Raw genomic sequence first — 8,379 nt, 5'->3', positions numbered from 1 at the left:
TCGCAGAAAACAGTAATTAAGATCCCTCCTCCACGCCAACGGATACTAACACATAAATATCCATCCTCCCCCTACGTTTAACCACTTCTCTACTATAGCGAAGAAAGGCAAGGACCCTATTCCTAATCTATAGGAACAACGCTTTATCCGTAATAAGGCAGAGGAGAGTATTAAGCTACTTAGAAAGATATCCAAATATCTATATAAATACTATCGATTATATAAGTAGTATCACGACGTCCTACTATTTTTATTAGTAGAGTGGAGACGTAATAACTAGGAAAGGAAGGCCACCACGACCTTCTATACCAGCTAGATAGTTACGAGTAGTAGTAATAAAAAGAAAACCGAAAACTTTAACGACTTTATCCTTAAGAATAACCTAAGCCCACACCTACCGGAGGTATAGCACGTAGTATACTATATTTAGATAAACGGTACGAAACGATATATTAACAGCTAGCAGGATATATAGGATACGGTAAATAAACGAATCTAAGACGATAATTACCTGCCCGATAACGAAAACGCCTTATAGTTATTCGAGAAAGGTTTAATCGACACCGAGACGTTTAGATACTAGGAGGACCCGAGCTTTATTACTAACGCGTAGGACGATAACTCTATCGGAGACGATAAACGGTGGAATATAGATTATATAAACTTTGCTATATCCGATAGTAATATCTGCGTATATAGCGATAACGATTTTAGCCCGTGCGATAATAATAACGCTAACAAGCTAGATAATATAGTCACTATGGCCGGCTAGTAAACGGATCCTTATTAGTAATAAATTAATACCCTATAGCCGAGCGTAGCACTATAGATAACCGCTAGTATAACCCTATAGCCGGCCGCTATTTTAGCTCTATAACCCCTTACTAATATAGCCGTATAGCAGTTAACGGCTAACCTGACTTAAGTATAGCTAACTAGTAATAATAATCGAGTAAAGTAAATATTTACGGACTAGCGATTCGCTATCGCGGGGGCGGAGGGAGCTAATAACTAGCATACTATAGCTAAAGTGGACCACTTATTAGGATCTATATTCTTCGACTATACCGACCTGGTAGTCCGGCTTAGGAATAAGTTAGTAGCCGGAAAATCCTTTATTAAACACTATATTATCGCTTTAGTACTTAGAGATAAAGCAATGATCGGACTAGACTAGCCGAATATAATAAACCGAGAAATTATCGTCGACTAAATCATATAGTGGCGGTAAAAGGGCGAAAATAATAGATAGCGGAAAAGGTTAGCTTCCCCTAGTAACCTGCAGGAATTTATAGACGCGAATCCCCGGAAAAAAAGAAAACCGTTAACGGCCCTAACGCTATAGCCGCTCCCCTAGCGTAGATATTAACCAGCTAGAGGGCGATAGTTAACGATAGTAGACGGAACTATAGCAGATTAATAAGAAGGTCGAAGATAATCAGACAGTTATAAAGGTAAGTATCAGGGCACTTAAAGCGTAGATCACGATAATATAAAAGGAAATCGCCTAATTAAAAAAAAGCTTCGAAGACATCGAAATAGCCGAAATCAGCTTATCCAAAATCGGCCTAACCGACTATATCTTAGTAGCCGCTATAGGCGCCACGACTAAAGTCGGTAAAGCTAAAAGTTTTATAGCAGCAGCCTTTATCCTCGTAGCCGTAACCCTAGTAGTAACAGCCAGTATCTTCGTAATAACCAGTTTCTTCGATATCGCGATAAAACTCGTAATCGACGGATTAGCTAGAGGATTCCGATTAATATCGGCAGACGGCGATATAGGAGAAGGATAAGCGTCGAAAAGGGACACGGGAGATTAGAATTTCGGTTATTTGCTTAGAATAGGACGGGATATTTATTTAGCTTTTACTTTGCTTTAATATAGAAAACGATATATATAAGGAAATATAAAGGAGAGGAGTGTGGTGTGGTAATCGGGACGATTACTTTTACGGCGGAGGGCACTTATTATATATATCCACTAGCTTAGTTATATACACTCTTTTTAGTTAGCGGGACCTTTATAGATATTAGTCTATGGTCCTATAGAGCTCTGCGAGCTCGTACTTACATAATATATCTTCACTTCTCTGAATTCTCTTTATACACGTCTATGACATATAGATACGGGAAATCCGCATAGCATATTCGACTAAAGCCGGATATATCGGGGTTTACTTTAGGGGCGGTGATTAGCTAGTATATAGATCGGGTATAGTATCTTATCGTATTCTTTTTAAGGAAGCTTAGGGGTACGGAGTTAAACTATTTGACTCCGGACACGGAGTTAATAGCTATTATTAAGGTATCCTAGTATTAAAGGTATCACTTAGCCTATAGCTAGACCCTAATAGAAGTTTTAACGGACCACCTTAATTATCGGTACCTAATACATAAGCTTAAGATTAAGCTATAGTATACGCGATAGCTAAAGGAGCTATCGGTATTTAACTTTAAGATTAAGTATTAACCAGGGGCTTAGAACCTAGCTAATAGTCTATCGCGGAAGCTATAGTATAGTTCTAGGTAGGCGGACCTAGATACCGAGCGTTAAAAGCCTATTAAGCGGTTTACCTATAAGTTCGTCTTAAGGGCCGTGGAGAAAACGGACAGAGCACCTAGGGTTTCCGAGGACTTGTTACTAAGTTTAAAGGAAGAGGTGGCCGATACCTAAAGGGATAATCCCTTTTATATTTCTTTATCTAGGAAGGACCGGTTATTTAACCTATAATTAAGGGATAAAGAGGGCCTAATCCTTTTTAGAGGTCGCCTCTTTATCCTAGATATATAGGGGTTAAGGAAAAAGATCTTATAGGCCTTCCACAATAAACCTATTATTAAATATTATAGTTTTAGTAAAACGATTAAGAGGATTTCGGACTCGTTTTATTAGGAGTATATATCCCGGGATATAAAGAAGTTCGTGCCTACGTGTAGGGTATATTAAAGGACTAAGGGGAGATAGCATAACCCTTATAGCCTATTAGGTAGTCTTCTAGTTCCGTCTTATCCGTTCTAGGAGATTTTAATTAATTTTATTATAGGTCTCCCTCCTATTAATTAGGGCGGAAAGAAAAAGAATATAATCCTTATAGTGGTTTGCCGTTATATAAAGTATTCCCTTTTTATGCCTTATAGTAGTATACTAACCGCTAAAGGTTTAGCTAATATCCTATAGTTAAGAGTTTTTTAGTATTTACGGGTTACTAGATCGTATTATGTACTATTTCGGATCGGGGTTTATTATTTATAAATAAGTTTTAAAGGACCCTATATAATCTTTTAGGCTTCTACTATAGAATATCTACTATATTCTACCCCTAGACCGACGGGCAGACTAAGCGTTAGAATCAGAGTATCGAGTATTACCTTTATAGCTATTACTCGCGGGAGTAGACTGACTAGGTAGATACGCTATCCCTTATATAGTTTACTTATAACACCGCGTAATACTCGGTAATTAAATAAACGCCCTTTATAGCGTTAATAGGCTATAACCCTTATAGCCCTAATAACGTCCGGTTACCTAAATTATTAGATATTAGGGCGATATCCGCTAAATAACGGGTAAAGCACCTAATCGCTAATTATTAAGTAATAGAAACTTTTATTCGGAAGGCTTAAGAGTCTTATAAGAGGTTTTATAATACCGGACGGACTTAATAGCGGTTTAAGGTAAGGGACTATATCTTAGTCTCCTTGAAAAACATTAAGTAAAAGCGGCCTAATAAGAAACTCTTAAATAAGTACCTTAGGCCGTACCGTATCACCTTAGTTATCGGTTATTATAGTCTCGCTTATAAGCTAGACCTCCTATAGTCGATAAAGATTTATAATATTTTCCCGATCTCTTTATTAGAGCCTTAGCGGTCTCGCGATAGTTAGGCTCCCGAGCCTATAGAGGTGGATATAGAGCTATAGGAGTCGGAGGAGTATAAGGTAAAGGGGATTTTAGCTTATCCGTTTAATAGGAAACAGAGGCAGTATTTAGTTAAGTAGGCGGATTATAGGTATAAGGATAATACCTAGGAATCGAGGCGTTATATCCTAGAGGAACTTCTTTAAGAATATTATAATCGGTAAGAGGAGAGGGCTCGGAAAATACAGAGACTATTATAACCCTATAGGGTCCTTCGTTATTATTATTAATTTATTATACTATAACCCCGGAGGGTCGCGTTACTATCTTTATTTTACTAATTTACTATATTATATCTTAAATACTAAAAAGAAAAGAAACGGAGTGGTGCCCGTATAGTGTATAAACGATAGCCGGCCAAGTTAGATTATTAGATATATTTCTTATTCTATACCTATAATCTAATAAAATACTTTTTATTATTATTATTACTATTAGTCTTAATACCGCTAGCGACTTATAGGAGGTCGCGAATTTAATAAAGGGCTTTTATCTGCTTATAAGACTCCCGTGCCTAAATATTATATAAGGTAAGCCTCCGTAACTATATCGGCCCGACGATACTTATACCGAGCCGTATTAAAACCTCGGAAGTTATAGTACTAATTATTAGCGTATACTTAGCATAGCTCCCCCTGAAGCTTGTAGGCGGCACGCTAATAAAAAGGAATTAATACGAGTGTATAGATAAAACAGGGGAGAGATAACTTATAAGCTTCTTATTAGTAAAACCACTATAGCGTATAGTATTAATAAGTGCCTTTTATAAAGCGATAGTAATATAAGTAGTACAGAGATTTATCTAGGAAAGGGTTAGTATACCAGGGCGGTTTATAGCGGGCGGGGAGTATAACTATACCTCCTTATATCTCTTACCATTCTAGTCCTTTTAATAGTAGTGGTATTTAAATGATTATCGATTAGAGTTACGGTATAAACCAAAGATAATAGGACCTTAGCTATCTAAGATAATATCAAGGAATCCTAAGTAATACCGCTAATAGGGAGGATTATAAAGGTCGCCCCCTATAACTACTTCCTAGACCGGGTAAAGGCCTAAGGGATCGCTGTTATTAGAAGGCGTAGCCTTATTATCGCCCCTATTAGCCCCCGGTCCTTTATCGGTAACGTTATTATTACCGAAGATATTATTACCTAAGAAGCTCTTACCTCCGCTAAGGACAAAGTAATTATTTCCCCTCTTATCGCTACTAATATAGAGGATACTATTAGCATTACCCGATATAGTTTTATCCACTTTATAGTTAACGATACTATCGTCGATATTATTATTATTATTACCCTTATAGTCCGATAGCACCGGAGATAGAGTCCTCTAGCCGCTAGCAGACTAGCTACTAGTTAAACTATCGTCTAACTTAACTATTAGGGAAAACCGGGCAAGAACCCGGCTAACCTAATAATTAGGGACGACAAAGGTCTTCTTAGTAGGGAGGGCTAGGCCCCTTACTTTAGTAGGAGTTATAAGCGACCCCGTACTAGGTACGGCTAACCCCTTTATTTTGATAGGTATCTTAGATACTATACCGGGCATAGCGGACCCTTTATTATTTAGGCGCGCTTTAGTAGGAGTTATAAGTAACTCCGTACTAAGCGCGGCCGGCCCCTTTACTTTAGCGGGCGTCTTAGACGCCGCGCTAGGTACAGTTAACCCGTTATTAGTGCTACCTTTCTTAGTGGTCTTCTTAATAACTCTATCCTTAATAACGGAGGTCTTATTAGTAGCGGTATTAAGGCCACCGCTAGCCTTCTTACTATCCTTTATAGGAGTAACGGACTTTTTAAGTAAAGCCGGCTTTTTAGCGGGAGAGTTATTAGAAGACTGGAGCTAACGAGCTACCTTATTAGCCGTACATAACTAACGCTTCTAAGGAGCTATACTAGAACACGGGGGTTAGTTAAGCTTAGGAAAACACGTATAATAATCACTTATATTATTATTCTACACAAAATTAAGGTATATTATTAATAGGGATTATTATTATTCGTATAAAGGATATTTATAATAAGCTATTATAGATATTAGGACTACTAAAACTAAGGGACGGCCAGAGACCTCGCGTAACGCGATAAGAAGACCTCTAGAGAACTCGAGATAAACCACTAAGATAATACCTTATAGCTAAGATACAGTGATAAGGATTAACTTATAGATAGAACTTCGTGGTAAGGCTATAATAATAGTTACTCGAATAGGTAAAGAAGGGAAAAGGAAAATAATAATAAGCTAGGAGGACTAGCTAGGATATATTCTATAATAGTTACCGGACCTTAAGTAGAGCCTACGTGGTTACTCCTGCCTACTCTATAATCTAAGTATACCTATTATGTTAGGAGCGTACCTATAGTTTATTATTTAGGTAATAATAAAGCGTCGCGTATACTCCTTTAAGTCTATAGCCGTTATATTTAACTAGGCGATCCGATTATTTATAGGTTATTCACGAAACCTTTAATGATAGTTTAAAGGCGGAGTATTAAAGAATTTACGAAGCTTTATTTAGGCTTTATTATAATAGCTTAGAGGTTAAAGAAGGTCGATCTTTATAGTTATATTTAGCTCTGGCTTTAACAAGTTATTTATAAAAGGTCCTATAATAGGATAGCTATAACCTGGATACGAATAGTGGCTTACGAGCTAAAATCCTAGTATAGGCTAACTTAAGCTATTTGTAGTCGGGTACCGTCCGGGGCCGAGTCGTCTTTTTTAGAGCTATATCCGGAGGATATAGGTTAGATAAAAGAGGGTCCTTATAAGGGCACCCGGTTAACTATATTACTCCTAGGAATATAAGCACTAAAGGAGGGGGCGTAATATCACGGGTATAATTTATTAAAGCCAGGGATAGCTTAAATAGGAGGAAATAATATATCTTAATGGTTATAAAGGAGATTAGATAGGGTATAGTGTTCGGAGATAGGCGGTCGAGTCGGCTCCGGGACTAGTACTATCCGGGCCGGTCTAGTATAGTATAATAGGGAGGACTATTAGCGGATAGATCGTGGTCCTAGAAATACTTTTGGGGGGATTCTATAAGGTTCTCGGGGAAAAGGCTCTGGTTATCTATAAAAGGGATAGGTAAAGCTAAACTCCTAACTTAGAGGTTCAGCGAATAATTTAACTCTTAATTCGACCTATTACTTTATATTGCCCTTTTAATTATCTTATAACGTCTCTTTACTCTTTACACGAAAACCCTTAACAAGGCTAGGCCGGCGGCTAGGTATTATTAACCTTATCTAGGCGTCCTAGGGGCTCTATTATAGCTATAGCGGTATAGATAGTAAGGTTATAGGATTAGACTACCTCTCTTAAACCGCGACTATTTACCTTAATATAGACCGCCCTGCCCATATATCCCCGCTATAGCCCCCCGACCGCCTATACTAGGTCTAAAAGGAATTTATACCCTCCCACGCCTATTAGGTAGCTCCCGGGATCCTTATATAACTAGGCCCCCTAATAACGCCCTCTAATATTAAGAAAGCCCTTAACTAGCTAATCTAGGACCTTATTATTATTACCGACTAGATAGCCCCGTGACGCCGAACCGGCCCCCCTAGTCGCCTACCTTACCCGTAGTGGACCGATAAGCTAATATTCTTAACCTAAGAAGCGCGTAAACTATATAGGCGATATATAGTAAGGAAATCACGGAATAGGTAAGAAGAGTATGGGTAAGCTAAGCTTCGCCGCGATAAAGCTATAGTGGTAGCGAAAAGGTAATACTACCGCTACCTCCTTTACTCGACCTAAGCGAATAACGGGCTCCTTTAAAGGCTTTAAAGATAGGCCCGACCTAAGGGATACTAACCACCCAGGCCCCCTATTATACCACCGCTATACCGCGATTAAGGCGACCTAGCGACCTCCTATAATAAGAAAGTAAATATCCTATACGCTAGGTTCCCCCCCCCCCCGCCCCCCCTTTAGAGACTTAGATCCTAGGCCCCTAAGGCGAGAGTACCCCTTTAGGTAGGATATAAACCGGAATATCACCGCGGCAGATATTTAGGGCCGCCTCCGCCGGACTAAGCTATAGCCTGCTCCTAGCCCGGACGGCTTTCTAGTAGGCCTCCTAAAAGCCTATGGCCCGGTCCTATACTAGATCCTAGCCACGATCCCCTTCGCCTGCTTATCCCTAAGCTGCTTCCCGCGCTATTATTATACCTTTACCGTTATAATTATCTAAAAGGAGGGCCGCTTATAAAGTAACTATAAGATAGCTAAAGGCTAAAGGCCAATCTCCCTCCTTAATATAATTAGGAAGCTACTTAAAAGTATTATAGCGGACTGCTTTATAGCCGTAGCGGAAGAACACCGACTACTCCTTAGCGGGTAAATAGGAAATAAACCAAGGCGTAGTATAAAGACGGCTATATAGCACGTAATAAAGGCTATTAGAGCCGCCTAGGCCCTAGGCGGCACCTCCGCGATA

Source organism: Sodiomyces alcalophilus, assembly GCF_042370955.1.
Source record: "Sodiomyces alcalophilus JCM 7366 unplaced genomic scaffold ACRALscaffold_9, whole genome shotgun sequence".
NCBI lineage: Eukaryota > Fungi > Ascomycota > Sordariomycetes > Glomerellales > Plectosphaerellaceae > Sodiomyces > Sodiomyces alcalophilus.
The sequence above is the reverse complement of the archived record's forward strand: the minus strand, read 5'-3'. Positions refer to the sequence as shown.